The sequence below is a fragment of the Cryptomeria japonica genome, chromosome 11 (assembly GCF_030272615.1).
Source record: "Cryptomeria japonica chromosome 11, Sugi_1.0, whole genome shotgun sequence".
NCBI classification, from domain to species: domain Eukaryota; kingdom Viridiplantae; phylum Streptophyta; class Pinopsida; order Cupressales; family Cupressaceae; genus Cryptomeria; species Cryptomeria japonica.
Window position 1 is genome coordinate 591,159,893 of NC_081415.1, and position 20,971 is coordinate 591,180,863.

At 35.1% G+C, this 20,971-nt stretch overlaps 1 pseudogene; it reads right to left on the reverse strand.

Moving 5' to 3' along the window:
• Positions 1-759: 759 nt before the first annotated feature.
• LOC131860355 (photosystem I P700 chlorophyll a apoprotein A1-like) lies at positions 760-1,680 on the reverse strand (annotated as a pseudogene).
• Positions 1,681-20,971: the final 19,291 nt, after the last annotated feature.

A 20,971-nucleotide genomic window follows, 5' to 3' on the forward strand; every position in this document is an offset into this window, starting at 1 on the left:
GCAATATATATATTTACCGAAATCAATTCAGTCTGTTTCAGAATCTCTATACCTGTAAAAAGTGGTTCCAACCCTTCGGGATGCGGTAATACATCTAAAAAATTATCCCATCTTATGTGTTCTCCTCTTGATTCAAGAATAGCGACATGAACTAAATGCCCCGTCCAAGCCAAAGAAATGACTCCGAAAAGCCCTGACAAATGATGATTGAGACGAGATTCGGCATTTTTAAACCATGAAACACTTGGTTTCCATTGAGGTTGTAGATGCAACCAACCCGCTATTAAAAAGAGAGCAGAAAGAAATAGCAAGAAAAGAGCTCCAGTATAAAGATCTTCATTAGTGTGTAAGCCAATTGTATACCACCACTGATAAACACCGGAATAAGCAATATTGACCGGACCAGGGGCACCTCCTTAGGTAAAGGCTTCTACAGCCGGTTGACCAAAATGAGGATCCCAAATTGCATTAGAAATAGGTCTTACATGTAAGGGGTCGCGGACCCATGCTTCGAAATTGCCTTGCTAAGCTATGTGGAACAAATTACCAGAGGTCCACAAAAAGATTATAGCTAACTGACCAAAGTGAGAAGCAAAAATCTTTTGATAAAGACGCTCTTCGGTAATATCATCATGACTCTCAAAGTCATGTGCAGTAGCAATACCAAACCAAATACGACGAGTAGTTGGGTCCTGGGCCAAGCCTTGGCTAAACTTTGGAAATCTTGATGCCATAATGCTTTTCAAATCCTCCTAGTCATTATCCTACTGCAATAATTCTTGCTAGGAAGAACGCCCATGTTGTGACGATTCCACCCAGAAGGTAATGAGCTAATCCTACAACACATCCTTGGACAATACTCAGGGCTCTTGGTTGGATAGCAGGAGCAACTTTTAATTTATTATGAGCCCAAACAATAGATTCAATAAGTTCTTGCCAATATCCATGGCCACTAAATAGGAACATTAAACTAAAGGCCCAAACGAAATGAGCACCTAAGAATAAAAGGCCATAGGTAGATAATGAAGAACCGTAAGATTGGATTACTTGATAAGCTTGTGCCCATAGAAAGTCACGAAGCCACCCGTTAATTGTAATGGAACTCTGTGCAAAGTTTCCTCCTATAATATGAGTTACCACTCCTTGATCACTTATACTACCCCAAACATCAAACTACATTTTCCAACTAAAATGAAATATTACTACCGAAATTGCATTGTACATCCAGAATAATCCTAGGAAGACATGATCCCAAGCAGATACTTGGCATGTTCCTCCTCTGCCAGGCCCATCGCAAGGAAAACGAAAACCAAGATTCGCTTTATCGAGTATTAAACGAGAACTGCGAGCAAATAAAACACCTTTCAGTAATATTAATACAATCACATGGATAGTAAATGCATGAATATGGTGTACTAAAAAATCCGCAGTTCCTAATGGAATAGGTAACAAAGCCACTTTGGCACCTAGTGCTACCAAATCGCCACCTCCCCAGGTTAAGCTGGTGCTTGTTGTTGCATCAGGAGCTGTCAAACTAGGTGCTAAAGCATGAGCGTTTTGTACCCATTGAGCAAAGATAGGTTGTAATTGTATAGCAATATCTGAAAACATATCTTTAGGGCATCCTAAAGCACTCATAGTATCATTATGAATATATAGACCAAAACTATGGAAACCCAAGAAAATAAGGTGTCATGGGTATTCCTTGTACAAAGTCTGTGCCACTTGTATTGTGGTATTCCATGAGGGTACAACTATCATGCTAAATGATTATGTTTTACTTTTACGCTTTGACATTCCAAAAACATAGCCACATGAAGTACTATATCATTCTTCATTCCTTGCCAAGAATATACCTACTTGAGGTCTGAATAGAATTTGTTTACCCCATAATGTCTTGAATAAGGGGTGTTGTGGGCTTCACTCAAAACCAACTCCCTCAAAATTACTTGAGTTAGGAACATATATTCTAATATTGTATAGAAGTAATCAATCTTCATCAAGAGAGTACCCTTCCAGCTTTGGGTAAGTTGGATCACATTCTAAAGTTAACTTGTTCATACCATGGATCCTATTGTTGTTCCTTCAACACTTCCTCCTTGAAAGTGGTTCTAAAGGTTGTAATATTCATCAAGTGCCTTCATTTGCTTAGTGAATTTGCTACCTTATTTTTCTTTCCCATTGTAGCATCCTAAATTGTACCCCCTTACAATTTTGTCCTCATTTGGGCCCTCACCTTAGCTTTTGTGTCTTGATGCTTGATCGGAGCCCTGATTCTACTCACACCATGCAAATAACTCAAAAATTTTACTATGCACACTTTCTACTCAACCCTACCATGTCCCTGATTAGTTGGGATGACCAGAATGCCCAATGCTCTAGACCTCACAATCAGGACCCATTTTGTGGCTCAATTTGATATACAAAAAATATATCCCATCAATCAATCAAGCATTCAAATTCAAGTGAGCAAGCAACCAGTCTTCTTTCAAGCATTGGAGTTGACATTCATCTTCTATGTTTATGAAGACCTCATGAAACCCTAATTCCTTGTGGACACAAACAAAACGCCATAAAAATGTATATATCATTAGTGTTTCAGATATTATTCAGCATTTCCCTCAAAAGGAAATCACTTATATTGGAACAATTCAATTGCATTTGATTTCTATTTCCTGGTTAATTCCAAAATTGGGGTTTGACCTAAGGCAAACCCTTATTCCCAACCATTTTCCCTTCTACAGTGTGTGCAAGAACAAGTACGGAGCTATGCTTTTCAGGATCGGTTTTATTCACAGAGACAAATAGGGTCCCCTTTGGAGGGCGAAAAGTTTGAAGGACTAGAGCAACGAGCATTCTAGTCTCGAAAAATCAGGATGACCTTTTGGGAACATATCCAAGCACTCATATATTACTCAAATCAAAGTTTGTGGCTTGATCTGACGGCTCCAACTCGTTGTTTATATGTTTTTACTTCAATTTCAACACATTTACCCTAATTTCAACATCTCCACAATTAACTTAAAAGAGGGTATCAAATCCAAATCCAATGAATCCAACAAAGATTCTCAACCTTATCTTTGTTTATTTGACGCTAGATCTATTGGGTTCACCCCTCTTTACTGTAGTGGTCCCTAAGCAAAATAATACTGGTTTTACTACATCATTGGGTGATACCCTAATATTTTCACCATTACATTTTGGTGAACCCGGTGTCTTGCACTTTAATTTTCTAATTTATGTTCTCAGATTTGAATGTTTATGCATCTCAAATTCAAATTTACATTTACAAGTTTAATTTTCAATTGAATTTCAAAAATTTCAATGTTAAATTCACAAAAACCCTAATTTTAAATTCTAAAATTGAGGTTGTGAGTTGTTTAATTTGGATTAATTATTTCAAATCTGATTACTTATTCAATTTAACATTCAAATGTTCTCTCCTAGATCTCATTTTCAAATTGAACTACATAAATTTAATGGTTGAATTTACAAAAAACCTAATTTATAATTCTAAAATTTACTTGTGGGTTGTATAATTTTTCAAATTCATTTTCAGATCTGATCTTTATGATATGCCATGCTATGATTTAGATGCATTTAACTTTCAAATTTACAAATCAAAATGCTTAATTAATTGGTTAATTGATCATTTTTTTTAAAAATTGTATTGTTTAATCATAATTTCAAATTTCAAATTCAAATTTCCCTCCTTTGTGCATGAGTTATACTACATTAGTCCTACCTACAATATTCTCATGTGAAGTTGTAAAATTAAAGCTTCCCAAGGTTTAATTACTAAGGGTATGGAGCCTAATCTGGATAATTTATTTCATAAGCATGTTGGTGGTCCTCTAATCTATGAAATGATATCATTTATCCTCATTCTTTTCATAATTCTCATGATGTGGATGAATTACTAACTAGGGTTTTCGTTGATCAATTGGAGAAGATTGACAATGAATTTGAAAATCTTCAACAATGAATGAGTCAACAATACCTGGAAGTGAAGCAATCTCATTGATTGAAGGATAAAAAAGAATGGTTCAAAGTGATAAAATTGGTGTTGATTTGTTGCGTGGCCTTGCTCATATTGTTGACACCAATATCATGCCTATGAAAAGTTGTGTCGAAGTCCTTGATTACACACAAGCTCTAAGTCAAGTCAACCATTCTATTCCTATGGCTATATCCTTACCTAGTGTGCCTACTTTCACATCTTCTATCATGACTACTTCCACACAAAATGTTAAACCCACGCATGTTAGTCGAGGAGGCAACTTTGTTAATTACAATTCTTGTATACCTCCTTCCATGTATCTTCCATTTGTGACCCAATCATCTCTCATACCTACATATCATAGTGTTCCACCTCCTTACTCTCAACCTCAACCTACATACAACAATGCCACTCCTCCATCCCAATCCAATATGTCCAATTTCAATCCATCTACCGAAACAACCATCAATAACCTAGTCCAAACCGTTTCATCTTAGGAACAACAACTAACTTCTATTGCCCAATCCAACTTTAATGTGCCCACATTTAATGTAGCAAGCCCATTATCTGATGACATTGTCCATGATGTCCCTCCTAAACATATGGAAGTTCCTCAATTGGAGATTTATAATGGAAAAGGTGATCTCTTGACTCGTGAAAATATTTCAAACTTTGTGTACTGATTTTGCTCATGATCAAAGACTTTTGGCTAAATTTTTTACTCGAACTTTTAGGGACAAAACTTTGCAATGGTATTGTTCTTTGTCTCCTTATTCTATCGCATCATTTCAACAATTAGCTAATGTTTTCATTCAACAATTTCACAATAATATTGGTCCTGAGATTACTTTGACTGATTTGATTGATTGTAAGAAAGTTGTTAAAGAAAAAGTGATTGATTTTATTGGTAGATATAAACATTTGTATTCTAAAATTGTTTATCCTATGCCTGATCAAGATGTTCAAAGAATAAATTTATTTCTAATTTACAAAAAGACATTAGGGATAAGCTTTTCTTTTTTGAGTTTACTTCCTTTATGCAGTTGTGTGCAATGCTCCATAATTATTAGCTTCAAGTGAGTCAATTTGAATCATCTCCTTCAATGGCTCTGGTTGATAAGAATGAAAGTGCTTAACAATCTTTTCAGAAGTATAAACCGAATAAGGGATTCATCAAGTTCAATGACAACATCAATACCCAGGTAGTAGCTACAACATTAGGTGTGCCTCCTTTATCCAAATACTTTATAAAAGAATTTACTCCTCTTTATGAGTCTTTGCATAGCACTATGACACAATTGTTGAGTAAAAATGTGTTGAAACTTCTTCCCATCAAGCCAATAGATACTTCAAAACCTTTGCCACATTATCATGATTCCAAAGTTTTTTGCCAATATCATCGTCAATTCAGTCATGATACTGAAAAGTGTTATTCTTTAAGGAGTAGGCTTCAAGAATTTATTGATAACAATACTATATTCATATTTGGTTTGAATGACAAAGGAAACAAATCCGTAGCTCCAAATCAAAACCTCCAAATCTTTACTAATTCTTTGCCTCCCTACTCTACTAATGTGGTTTAGTATGGGCATCTTGCATTTTCTCCCAATGACTTTGGCCTTGAGTCTAACAATGTAGTGAATCTTGTTGATAAACCTACACCTCCTAAGGACCTACGCATTACCTTTGATCCTAGTGAGACTATTGATGCACCTGATGGCCTGCTATATATCACTACGAAGATCAAAGACAAACTCTCACGAGGGATTCTCATTGATCCAACATGTGTGGTGAATATGATCACTAAAGAATATATTTATACAATTGCATCAAGTAACATATGATAAATCTAATGTAGTGGTTAAGGTGTATGATAGTTTCTCTTGTCCTACTATTGGTTCTATTACTCTTCCCATTGAGGTTGGTATTAAGTGCTTAGATGTCATTTTTGCTATCATTCCTACATTCGATCAATTTCATGTGAAATTGGGACATCCTTGGCTCTCTTCCATGAAAGTGATCCCTTCTATTGTTCATAAATGATTAAAATTTTATCATAATGACAAAATCATACTAATCAATCATAGCATGTACCAACCCATGGTGAGGCGTGGAGATGTTAATATTGATTATGTTTGCTCTAAACAATTTGAACCTCTTAAGCCTCAAAGTGATTCTCTTTTTCAATCTTATCAAAAGTGGAAGAATGAGATGATCTTATCTTTGAGTAAGCCTAGAGATCTTAGACCTATATCTCCTCATGATGGACCTGGTCTCCTTTTGACACCCTCTATTCCTCCTTTATATGTTGCAGTCCCGCCTCCTACATCTTACAATAGGAAGCATCTGACATCTCCTATCTTTCAACCTAGTAAGCCTTATCCTATTCCTCCTTTAAAGGAAGAGAAGAAGCCTATGTCCATTGATTCTAAACCTTCACAACCTTCAACTAAAACTAAAAGAAACCATCGTGCAAGAGACTGTTGGTGGAGACGTCATGCTAAGGCTCGTGAACTTGATTCTCAACCTATTTCCTCCCCAAAGATCCCAAATGTCAAAATGATCCCATTTGTCCAATCTTCACCTAACCCTAGGGAGGAAGTTCAACCTAAATCTTTAAGACTAAATATGCTTAGGAAAGATGATGGTTCATGTTCTATTCGTGTTAAAGATCCTATTTTTATTAATCTTGATGAAAAAATGGATGACGATGATTTTCATGATAACAATGTTAATGCTAATGATTCCAATGATGAATATGAGCTTGTTGATGTTGACAATGATTCATCTAAATAATTTTCAAAAGCATTAATCCTAGTTCCTAGTAACAGACAAAGTGACTCATCATTAGAGCATGGTCCTTGTCTGGAACTTGCAAAAGCTCCATCTATCGTGCTCGAAATTGCTCCTCTTGCATATTGTAACCCACCTTCCCAAAACAATGTTCAACAAGATTGGGAGGTGAATGATTTTCTTGATTAGCTTCATTTGTGTTGTAGACTCTCTCTCTCTCTCTCTCTCTCTCTCTCTCTCTCTCTCTCTCTCTCTTGTTTGTAGCATTCCTCTATTTGTTTTTCACTTCTTCTATTTGTTGAAGACAATGCAAAGCGTTGAGATCTCTTTTAGTCTCTCCCATGTTGACTCAAAAGACACATGTGCCCTTCTTCCATTGTGGTTCCACTTCCTTTTGGAGATGAGGTCAATTCAATGCAAATATATTGCATGATATACATTATTTATCATAAGAGAATACTGGCCTCAACGTTAGTAGAACCCTTATGTATTTTGTGACCATTTTCTTTTCATTTGTCCTTTCTTGGGGGCATATCATTGTGGTAACATGCTTGTCTTTTGGATGCATGTATGCTACCTTAAAGCCAATTTCTCCCAATAAGATGTATGCAATCACTTTAATGTGGGGGCATACACTCTGCTCAATGCTTCACTTTATCCACACGCTCTCACATATATCGATACTCAAGTTACTTTGCAAACTTAGTCTTTTTTTTTGTAATTTTGGTATTTTTCTTTTTTATGACTCATAGTAAGTGAACCTTACTCGACTACTAGTCATGATTTTCTCTCTTATGATGTCCCTTTTATCTTGATGTTGAAGTAGTAAGATCCTAAGTTCCAATGGAGGCTTACTGTGTCAAGTGGGGAACTAAATGTAGCGTTCTAAATTGTACTCCCTTACAATTTTGTCCTCATTTAGGCCCTTACCTTGGTGTTCATCTCCCGAGGCTTGACTACGGTTTTGATTATGCTCACACCATACAAATAACTCAAAAATTTATCATGCATGCTTTCTACTCCAACTTCTTGTGTCCCTGATTGGTCAGGACCAGGGCGCTAGTGCTCTGGTTCTCCCAATCAGGACCCATTTTGGGGCCCCACAACAATCATTCAATTTGAGCAGGGAATTTGAATCCCATGTCAACTCATGTTGGGAGATTAATTTGTTTTTCAAAAAGAATGTATAAAAGGAGGTTTACCCCTCTCATTTTGATATACAAAAAATACATCCAATCAATCAATTAAACATTCAAATTCAAGTGGTCAAGATTCAAGCATTGGAGTTGAAATCCATGTTCTATGTTTATGAAGACCTCATAAAACCCTAATTCCTTTTGGAGACAAACAAAGCTCCACAAAAAGGTATATCATTAGTGTTTCAGACATTATTCGACATTTCCCTCAAAGGAAATCATTTTTATTAAAGAAATTCAATTGTATTTCATTTCTATTTCATGGTTAATTCCAAAATCGGGGTTTGACCTAAGGCAAACCCCTATTCCTAACCATTTTCCCTTCTCTACTATGCACAGGAACAAGTACAAAGCTACGATTTTCGGGATCGACTTTATTCACAGAGGTCAATAGGTTCTCATTTGGACGACGAAAAACTCAGACCAAAAAGATGAGCACTATGGTCCCAAAAAATGAGGAAGAAATTTTGGGAACAGATCTAAGCACTCACATATTACTTAGATCTAGTTTCGTGGCTCAATCCGACGACTGTAGCTCACTGCTTATGCATTTCTAACTTCAATTTCAACACATTTTCACAATTCAATTTAAAAGAAGGTATCAAATCCAAATCTAGTGAATCCAATAGGAATTCTCAACCCTATCCTTGTTGATTTGAGGCTAAATCTATTGGGTTCACCCCTCTTTAATGTAGTGGTCCCTAAGTAAAATATTAATGGTTTTACTATTGTATATGGTGAAAAAATATTACAACTTGACGACGTAAAATTACCTTGCAAGGTGTTTCATCCAAGGCCACGACTTCGTCATCTACCAAAAATGAGTACGACCTTGTAGACTAGTTAGGGAGTTGTATATGGGGAAAAGATAATTTAAATAAATAAAAATATTTAAATAAGGAAAGGCTAGAAGAGGATTAATGAATTAATTAAATAAATAAAAATCTATTTAATTAATAGAAGGCTTAGGATAAAATAATTATTAAAATAAAATATTTATTTAATTAGGCTAGGACAATTTTAGCTGTCTACAACTACATCATTGGGTGAAACACTAATATTTTCACCTTTACACCCATGATATACTCTATTTGAAAATCATATTCACTTAGGAACTTTAACAATCTTATTTGTTTTGAATTTAGGTTGGGTTGTGTGAAGATATATTTGGGCCCTTGATGGTCTATCTTAAATTTAAATGGTTCCCTAATAGGAAATGCCTAGACTTAGGGCATGAACAATAGCTGCTAATTCCAAAACATGATGTGTGGAATTCACGTCATGCATTTTTGATATCCTAGATCCATAAGTTGTCATGCCTTCACCTTGTATAAGTACCCCTCCTAGACCTTCCATAGAAGCATCAATTACAAATACAAAATGCTCAACTGGGTCAACAACATATAGGATAGGTTTTGTAGTTAGAGTCTAAAATGCTTTATCACATTCTTTAGTCCACAAAAGTTTCTTACCCTTTCTTTACAATGAAGTGACGAGATTTGGAATTTTAGAGGAACCTTCTATAGTACCCTACTAGACCCATGAAACTTCTTACTTTTGAAACATTATTTAGAATTTGACAATCAACTATTGCTTTTATCTTATCAAGATCATTTGTGATTCCTTCTTCTAATATGATGTGCCCAAGATAATGCATTTTCTTTTCAAAGAATGCACATTTTGAGAATTTTTCATATAGTTTGTGTTCCCTCAACCTTTGCAAGACTAATGGAATGTGTGCTAGGTGTTCCTCTTCATTTTTGGAATAGATTAAAATGTCATCCAACAACAAAAATATAAATGTATACAAGTACAAATGTAAATTTATGATGTATAGACTTTTCTCTAAATAGTTTTTGGGATATCTTCCTCCTATATCCTTAGTTGATGATAACCTAACCAAAGATCTATTTTGGAAAACATCGTTACCCTTTCATTTGTTCAAAAAGGTCCTCAAAGCAAGGTGAAGAATACATATTCTTTAATTTTACTTTCTTCAACATTTTATAATCAATACACAACCTTAGGGTTCCATCCTTCTTTTTAACAAATAGCATTGGTTCTCCCAAGGAGACTCACTTGGCCTAATTAATCCTTTTCCCAACAGTTCTTCCAAATGCATCTTGATTCCTGCTAGTTCATTTGTGTTAATTCAATAGGGTGCCCTTAACAGAAGTTCAACTCTAGGTACTATGTAAATGGAAAAATACAATTTTCTTTTTGGACATAGCCTTGATAATTATTCAAGAAACACATCCACATAATCCCAAAGCAAAGGGGAATTTTCAAAAGTTGGGATATTTTCTTCTAATTTCTCATCCAAGGTGACCATATATATATGGGCTCGCTTTTTACTTTATTTTTTCAATGACATGGCCGATATAGGTTCTATGTTTGTAGGCCTAAGCTTTCCTTGTATTTTGACCTTCCATCATCATCCAAACATTTCACTAACATTTTGTAGCGATTTATTTTGGCTAGGTGACTTGTTAACCAATTTATTCCAATAATCATGTTGTATGACCCTAGGGGTGCCACATAAAGATTTGTCATGATTTCAAATTAAGGAAAAAGTATTTTTTTTCATTTCATTGACATGTTTTCACCTCCCTAACTACCTTATCCTCATACTAGATTTTCCATGATGATTTCATATGATTAACCCTTAATGACAATTTCCTTGCTATTTTTGGAGAAATAAAACATTCAAATGACTAGTATCTACAAGAATTAAAATTGGTTGCAAAAAAAGTGTACATGCAATCTCTATGGGAACATTTTGCAACCAAGTTTGTCAATTTCTTATTGTTGCATGAATCTTTTGTGGAGGTCCTCGTTGTCGTTGGTTTTCTCTAATATGTCCTTACATTCTTGGGCAATCTCTATCAAAATGATTTCCCGCACACATGAAACATCCTTCTACTGGTTCCCATTGCCCCTGATTCTTAGAGAAACTATTTCTTGCTTCATTAAAATTTGGTGGATTTATCGATCTATTGAAGTTTCCTTGGATATTCCCATTGAAACCATTATTTTGACTCTAGTTATGTGGGGTCTTCTTTCTGATAAATTATTCGTCTAATTTTTGTTTAAGTTTAGATTTCTTATAGGTTCGTGTTTCCTTTTAAAACATTAACTCCTATAAGTCTACCTTGCCAATGGCAAGGTTAGTAACTTTCTTTCCTATTTCAAGGATTTCTCTAGTATTGCATTCATACTTTATGGCCCATGCATGTCTACATCTACCCCTATATTTGCATTTAGCCCCAAAATAATTCCTTGTTTGACTCTTCTCATCTTTCTATTACATCGATACACATTTTAATAATTTGGCAAAATTATCCCAATATTTTTGAACTATCAAAGAACCTTGTTAAAGGTTATGAAATTTGGTCATCTTTTCATTAGAAAACAACTACTGTAACCATCTTTTTCAAAAATGTTTGAAAATTTGTCCCTAAAGTTATGTTTCTTTGGTATACCAATTTTGTTCTTTGGTATTAGTCCACCAACTAGTTGCTTCACCAACAAGTTAGTAGGATACCCATTGGACCTTTGCAGTTTCATTGTAATCCCTTATTTCAAAATACTTCTATATTTCATATAAGCAACTCTCCAACCCTTCTCCTAGTTGTTTACCATCAAATTTGGGAGGGGTGATTTTATTTAGATCTTTAGATAATTCAAAGATAGAGGCTTGATTTCTAAGGCTAATGCTTCTCCTAGGTTATTTCCATTAGGAGGATTCTAAAGCTCGAGTTCCATGATATTTTCAATATTATCTTATATTGTTCTAAAATTGTGTACTAGTTGCTTCAAGGAGTTGATCTTATCTCTTTGTTAAGTTAACAATTCTACGATTGCTTCTAATCCAACTTTAGTACAAACTTGAGATTGTTTTTTATTATTATTAGCATTTCTTTAGCTTCGCTCAGTGTTAGCACGAGTCCCCCTTGTCCCTGTCATTCGATATTATTGTGAATGCCATAAATTTTTCCCAATCAATATCCATCATAAATTTGAATAAAAATTAATTTATATATTTCTCAAAATCACTCAAATAAATTATTATTATATCTTATCTTTTCTTTCAAGTGTGTGAGTCATAGTAGGCACAAGGCCTAGCTTTCAAACCTCACTCTCATGCCACATGCAATATCCCACTAGATTTGTATGTAAAAATATCACTTTATTTTTACATTGCTTCTTTATTTCTTTTTCTTTGTAGGTTAACGAGTGTTTATTCATAGTTATACTCAAGAACTCCTATCCATACAAGATAGGTATTACTCCAACTCAGGACAATAATCCAACCATATGAGCTAGGCATCTCTCCATTCATGATATGCATCCACCCAAATGGGATAGGCATTACCACAAGTTAGGTGTGTGGTAACTATATGCTTTGGCCAAAGTCTTAGATTCATCAATGCAATCCAAGTCCTAAGTCGGTTCCTTGAAGACTGCACTTCCCCATTGGGAGTGCATTGAGATCGTCATCATCAAAGTAATAAAACATAAAATTCAAAATCTTGAAACTCACCTTAGAATTTGGCCTACAACCTTGAAGAATCAAGTGATTCATCTAGGATCCTTCCAAGTATAACTTGAATATATATTATCTCTCCTTAATAATTTACCTTTCCTTTTGCATTACTCAAATGAATTTCTTTGATTCTTTATTACAGTTGTCTTGATTTTTATGAACACTCCTCAAACGCCTACGTACTGGGAATAGACTTCATTTTGAGATTGCCTACATACACCGCTTCCAAATGGGATCAAGGCATAGTACATATGTAGTTCTATTTTCTATCTAGGGTTTGATGTAAACTTTATAATGGGTACACAACATTTTCTAGGTTTTTGTCCTAAACAATTCTTTTATGATTGCTACCCATGATGGGAATCATAAGAAGCAATTGGTTGTCATGATCATTTCTTTTGTCCTAAATCATATAATTCTTAATCCTATGAATATGTCACCCTTGACCCATATCAAGATTTAAAATAACATGTTTTCATAAATAAATATAAATCATATCACATACATTCCATAATCCTATTCAAGGTTTGCTATGTTTGTATTGTTGTATTGTGGTTCATTGAATTTATCTTTTTAATTATCAATCCAAAGGGGATTTCCTACCCCTTGGATTTTATCATCAAGATGTCCCTTATTACTACCCAATGATTAAAGTGATGATGCCACAAACATCATTGTTTCAGTTGTATTAGGTTGTAGATGCAAGCATGACAATATTACACATAAACATGCACCAGAGGCACCATTAATACCCAATGTTGTTGGTTTTTAAGTTTCATGTCTTGAATTAAGTTGTCTATCAATCCAAAGGTAAGATCCAAAATAAAAATTAAAAAAACAAATTAAATATTATATAAAGTATGTCCTAATCATTTAAAAGGATAAAAGGATAAAAAGAAAAAAAAGAAAAAGAAAAAGGAACTTCCTAGATCATTCCATGATCACTAAATGAAGTTACTTCTAAAGAAAGATGACTCTAAATTTAAATAAATATTTAGATTAACTATTCCAAACTATAGATTCAACATCCTATGATTTGGAATCCTAATTACAACATGTCATTTAACAATGAAAAAAACTAAAATCTTAACTATCATTATCAGTTAACCATAATTCAGTAGTTGATAGTTTCTTCTTAACAATGATCATGGCTAAAAAGTTAATTTTTGTTTCTTGGTTCATTTCCTTTATCCTCCTAGTATGCCCCCTATCACATATGAGTCAAATAAAATTTTCAATTACTCGTCTAATTCTCTTTCAATTTTTATTTTTGGACAATAAGAAGACTATTTTTTTTGCTTCTTAATATTACTTTCTTAGACTTTTGTTGTATAGTCAATCAAATAAAAAGATTACATATTAATTTTTTAAGCATGGTATAGAATTACTCTCTTAAATTGATGAAACTAAGTAGTTTCACAATTGATTCTAATAGATGCAATGATATTTAATTACAAACATTCTAAAAATAAATAAACTAATTAGGTACAAGAGAAATATTTCATATGTTTAAATTGAATAGTTTGTGTCTTCAAGTAGACATGGCTAATTTATCACTATGTTCAATTGCCTTCCTAAGTGAAAATAGCACCCAATGCAAAACTTCAAGTAAAATAGGTGAAAGAATAAGTTCATTCTTTTGTATAATCCTTATTCCATTATAGGACGAGAAAAGTTGATATCGCATGATATTTGGTAATGGAAAGATATGATGGTTTAGGAAAAGAATTTTTTTCATAATGATGTTTAATAATAAAGATTTATTGTATATGCATAAAGCTAGGTCTTTTTTAATTTTTGATACACGGCATAATGCTTTCTCTCACCAATTAACTATGGTGGGGATTTTGGGTGGAACTCATTAATATACATATAGTTAGATATTACTATGAATCACTAAAGTATCGAGTATGCTAAATCCACTCTACCATGCATATAGGGTATCTTTTAAAGTTTAACTAAGGGTTTAATCAACCTATACTTTATTTATTTAAACTATAGGTGGGGCCATTGTTATTGGAAGTTAATGTCTAATCTTTTATCATTACTAGTATTCTCAATTTGGTATTAATTCAAGGTGCATGTTCAAATTTCTACATCATATCTATAAGGGACATCCATGTTTTCATAGGTTTTTCAACAAGCCTATCATGCCAATAATGTTAGTGTAAATAGTCATTGTCAAATTAGTTAGCTAATCACCTTTCTATTTAATGATATATTCACACTTAGCTTAAGCTTAGTTAGGGTTTTTCATGCTATTGTCTCAAATCATGTGGTTGATACATGTGTTCTCAGTTTGTGAGACACCTATTGCATGCATTTGACACATGCTTGCACACTTGTCGAGTGAGCTTATAAGTGTTCCACATTTGGAGGGTTGGTTATAGCTTGAATCCTACCTTCCTACCTTACCTACATTGCCTACATATGCAAGGTTATTCATTTAATTTTATACTCTTCATTTGTATATAATAGGCACACTATTATGCTCATTTTTGTTCACTTGTAGAAGGTTATTGATTCACGATGTATCATCTTTGCTAACTCCAACATGGTATCAAAGCCATTAGAGCATGTTCCTTCCCATATCATGATATCAGCACATACCCCTATCATTGGAGCGTCACATTGGTAATTTTTTTATTTTTTCAACTTTTTATTTTCTACACATTTTATATTAAAAAGTTGAAATTTTTAAATATTTTTAAAGCAAAGATTCATTCAACCCTTTGCCATTTGACATTTTTTGGTAGATAATTTGTTATCTAAAAATATTTCGTCCTATTTATGCAAAATATGGCCTATTCAACCTATTGGCAGGTCAAACACCATTTTTGTTGCAGGCATTTCATAGCAAATTTGTTGGCCATTATTGGTTTGTGGTTATTTGTTGCAAGCATTTAAAAAGGCTTGTTCGGCATATTTGTAGAATATCATCTAAATTGTGTTTTTTATCAATTGGTTTTGACCTATTTTTGGTCTAAATAATCTACAATGTGGAACTACTTGCAATCGCCCTAGCATCTACGAGGGTGTCCATATGAACGTAGCCCCACATCAAATAGCACCATCTCTACATAGTTGTGCCATTAGATTTTGGTGGCTTTTCGCGTCATTCACATCGTAGTGTAAAGGTATTTGGGTCTTCTCATTGACTCATCCATGATTTCTACTAATTCTTTTCATTAGGACATTGTTATAGTCTTTCCATATCCACCTCATTAGGATGCATATCTACTTGTATTTCATGCATTTTTGTAGAATCCCACCTTATCGATTTGGGAGACATCATTGAGAACAATTGTCTTCTAGTTCATGTTACCTTTGATGAAGGTGCATCACCCTCTTTGGATCTTACTCTTGTCTTACCTACATTAGCGTTTATTGTGACTAATTGTGCATCTAGTAATGATTTTACCTATCTAAATCAATCATCACCTATGTTGACACTATTTGCAGCAATATTAGATTCTCGTTGGTCCAACTATCACCATACATCCATGGTCCCTATTCCTATATCGTCTATGATACCCCGATCCATCATATCAACATTTGTCACCTCATAGCATTGGCATGGAGATCATTGAGCATCGATCATGGGCATCATTTCAATCTTTGGATCATGTGCAGAATTTAGAGACATTTATAGCACTTCCAACATATTCCTATCCAAAATGAGAGGTCATCTTGAACACATTTGTGGTGTTGTTTCTTCCCAAGGGGAGAAATGTGGTTAAGCATTCATGGATCATCTTCAACATCCAATGTCAAGCATCTACCAACACTAGAGGCATCATCTTGAGACAAGCCTACATGGTTTCTCTTCTCATATCAATTTTGGGAAGAAGCATAACCTCACATGGAGTTCATTACTTCACATTCTCTAGGGGGTCACATAACTTTCTCTCTTTTCTCTCCTATGGAGAGGAATATTCTCATACATTGTGTCAAAAGTAGTCTATAGGTTCATCATGAGTCCTTTCTTCTATCCCTCCTCTTCTTCACACTTGTACATTTAATTACATATACATTATTTCTCTTTTGAAGAGGGGTTTTTATTTCCCACTAGATTTTTCTCTTTTACTCTGCTTTGTGAGAAAAAATTTCATGAGTACCTAATATGGCCTAGCAACCAAGACTCGTCATCTTCCATACATTACTCCCTAAGTTACACTTAAGAGGGGTGTTAGTGTACAGAGAGTTTTTTAGTGGCGAATCTTCACCAATTGGCGAATTCCACACGAATAGTCGGGGGCAAAATCGTGGTCAAATCGCCCGGAATTTCGGGGTTAACGGTGCACTATAGAATCTGGCTTTGCCATTGACCACACACCGTTGATGTGCATGCCCGTAATATTCGCCTGGAATCACTCGGACGTGGGTATTAGATCACCTTCGTTATTCACCAGCAATAGTAAAATGACCACATACCCAGGACCTAATTCGCCAATGGTAAATTACATGTTCATTGCATGCGTCGGCCAAATTCGCCAATATCAAATAAAACATTATAAGCATTCGAGGACGCATTTCGCCCCACTTAAATTAAATGTTCATTGCACGCCCGCGCAATTCGCCAAATATGCAATTAAATTAAATGTTTATTGGCGATTGCGACGCCCGGGCCCCGCGCAATTCGCCAAAAATGCAATCATGGATTGCTATAAATACACTCGTTGTTACAATTTGTTCTTGTCTGATTAGTAAATTGGGAGCTCTCGGAGTCTCGAGTCTCGATTCGCATTCCACAAATTGAGTTGGAAAGTCGAAGTTCATTGTAAGGCGAAGGGCCAGAGTTACAATCCTGCAACACAGGCCCAGGCATTCGTTCCTGATTCCTGATTCAGAGAATTGAGAAGGCATAAAGGTGAGTAATCATTTCTTCATACTTGATAGTATTAGTTTTAACTTTTAATTTGTAGTGAGAGGTCAAGACTCAAGATGTCACTGTCAGACATGGGTGAGACTCCTCAGGGTGGTGAAGGGATTGGGATGTCAGACAAGGGTAAGACTCCTTAGGGCAGTGAAACTGAAGGGATTGGGAGGCCATCAAAACGCCCAAAACTTAAACTTAAAGATAGTACCATAAAGTCTTTTTTTGGAATTGGCAAAGTTTTTGGTCCATCAACCTCTGCAGTTGCAGAACCCATTCACAGTAGCTCACCACCACCAGTACCACAAGGTGGGATTGTCATTGAGTTAAATGCATCAAATGAGGATGACAATACCGACACAATAGAAGATGTTCTAAGGGATACACACAATGAGATAACATTGGTGAATGCAAATGCTAGTACTGAAGATGATGTTGGTAGGAAGAAAAGAAAAAGGAAAGTAAAACTGGAGCGAGAGTGGGAGATGACAAGGAGTTTTAAGATTGATTGGGTAGCAAAGTACCCATTCATTGAACCGGTCCCAAACAATGATGAACAACCAACAGAATGCAGGTGTAAGATTTGTAGCTGGAAAACTAAAAGAGAGAAGAAGATGCAACTAAAGCTTGACACCATAGAAAAGTATAATGGTAAGGTTTATGAAAAACAGATCATAGACGGAAAGGAAACACGAGTAGTAAGATGGAAATCAAAGGAAGAATGTCTTCATGTTAAGTATGTCGCGGAATATGAAGAGCATAACCACAAAACGACACTGATTCGTAATAGTGGATTTGGAAATACAATCAACGCTGGTCTTGAACATGCAGTGAAAGATGCAAACCTAGCAAAGACTGTTCAGATGAGTGTTGTTTTTCATATTATGTCGAGAGGGCGTCCTATGAAAGATTTCCCAGAATTTAGTAATTTATTATCTTTTTTGAATGTTCCTCACTATCCTATGTCACATTGGTCAATAAACGCTGGATGGGAAATGGCAAACTATCTCGCTGGGAAAAGGAAAATTTACAAGAGAGTGTAAAAGAGTCAAATTTCATTTCATTATCCACAGATGAAGTTACTGCGGTAGATAACACTGCTTGGGTTTGTATGCATTTGTATACCGTAAAAGAACACGTCCGCCGAGCTCATCTACTCTGTGTTCGTAAAATGAGGGGCAATTCAACAGCAGAAAATTTATATTTGGAAGTTAAGAAAGCTTTGAATGAAATTGCTCATATGGATGACTTGACAATTGCCAAGAAGTTGGTGTGTGTTAGAGCTGATGGAGCTGCAGTAATGCAAGGTCAAAGGACCGGCCTTTGCGCAAGATTACAAACTAGTATTGCACCATACATGGTTGGCATTCACTGCATGGCCCATCGAATGAATTTAGCATATAGAATTGTAAGCAATTTCCCTACAGTGTCAAAAGTTGAAGATCTGGTCCACGACCTCCACTCATACTTCTGTCGAAGTCCTAAACGTTTTGCAGAATTTCAGATTTTTGTTGAGGAAGTAACAGGAGGAAACAAGCTTCTCAATGATGTTGGGACCAGATGGATCTCCTTGCATGGACCAACGGAACGAGTTCTAACAGAATATCAATCCTTGATTGGACTAATGTATGAGCAACGCCTCACAGAAGACAAAGCTCCTGATCTCTTACATAAGTTAAGTGATATAGAGACTCTATTAACTTTAGCTAGTCTTCTCCCCATGTTGGATTCAATGAACAAACTTGTTAAGAAAGCCCAAGACAGAACTATGTATATCAATGAGTATAGCACTCTACGTAAAATGACATGCTTGAGCCTGGATGGTCTATATTCAGATCTAACAGGGCGAAGCCCAAATTTTTTTAGGTTGCAGATAATTACAGATTTGAATCATGCTGAAAATTTTTTACATTTCAATACAAAAAATGAGTTATGTGTCTTTGTAAAAGGATTTCAGATACCAATGCACCAATCTAAGACGGGCAAGCGAGGCAGAGCACTACCAGTTAAAAAGGAAGATTTTGACAGGATTGTTAAATCTGTTAGTGATAATTTGAAGTCTATTGCATATGAACTTTCAACTGAGATTCAAGAAAGATTCCCTCGAGAAGAAATACTTGAAGCCATGGGTTGTGTGTATCCTCAATTTTGGCATTCAATTGGAGATAATCCAAATGACGCAAAGATGTATCATAAAAACTAGAGGAATTGATATTGACATTTTCAAAAGATGCATATTGCAATGGACAGCCAATAGAAGGAATTTTAAATTCAGATCATATTAGAAAAAAATGTAAACAGTTTGCATTGGTTATGAAACAACAGTTGGTTAACTTGGAGAATCCATTTGAACCTGGATCAATCACAAGGCTTTGGAAAAGGATAGATCAAAGTGAAGCATTGCGTATTGCAATACCAGAATATTTGAAAGTTGTTGATTTATGTCAAACAATGATATTGGGGTCGGTGGAAGATGAGAGAGTTTTCAGTGCATTAGGGCTTTTGAAATCAAAGAACAGAAACAAATTAGACAAGAATTTGGAAACTTGTTTGAGGTTGTTTGTAACCCAGTATAATGTTAGAGATTTTCCATATGATAGGGCACTAGCAATCTGGAATTCCATGCGTGAAAGACGAAGGGTGTGCAACACTTTAAAAGTTGGTGGTGCTACTGCTAGTGCTAGTGCTGAGACAAATGAATATGATGGATCGCAGACTCAGAGTCGGCATGAAGACGAAGACATTTTTGAATACCCGACTCAGAATGAAGATGAACCTGTTAGTACTAGTCAGTTTCCGGATCTTGAGTCCATTTGGGATATAGAAACCTCAGACAGTCGGACTGAGTCACTGAAGTGAATTAGCAGTCAATTTATAGGTATTTATAATTATACTACAGTTCTTGAGTCATATTACAATTTCAATTTGCAAAATTGCAATACTATAGTTGTCATTGATGATTTTTGATATTGTATTCCTTGAATTTGTCACTCAGAAGTAGAACAGATACTTATTTCATATTTTTAATTGTGAATTTGAATTATTACTAAACAATTGAATTATTAGTATATTGGTATTTGGTTCCACATTATGTAACATGTTGAACATGAAATGCAACAATTTGTGTCAGAAGAACCATAAAATTATTCATATTGCATAACTGTTACTGCGAGAACCTTTCTACTGTTCTACATTAAATGCTTAAAATGATGTTCATGGCGATTAGGGTTTTGTGTTTGTTTTTTGTCTTAGTAAACTGAAGTTGTCGTGCGTTGAAAATCTGAGTTGTCCTCTATTTATTTGTCCATGTCAACGTCAAGTGTGGTCAAACGGTTGGTCAGACATGTTTAATGGTTATCGCTAGCTCGCAAGTCCTTTATCATCAAGTCAGTTTAAGTCGCAAGCTTGCGAGTACTGGGAGATTTTAGTTGTCGCTACCTCACAAGATGTTTTGCACTTGACCATTTTATGTTGCGAGGTTGCGACTGGATGTGATTTTATGTTGTCGCACGGTCGTGAGGTGTTCGTGGCTAAGTCATTTTAATTTGCGATCATGTGAT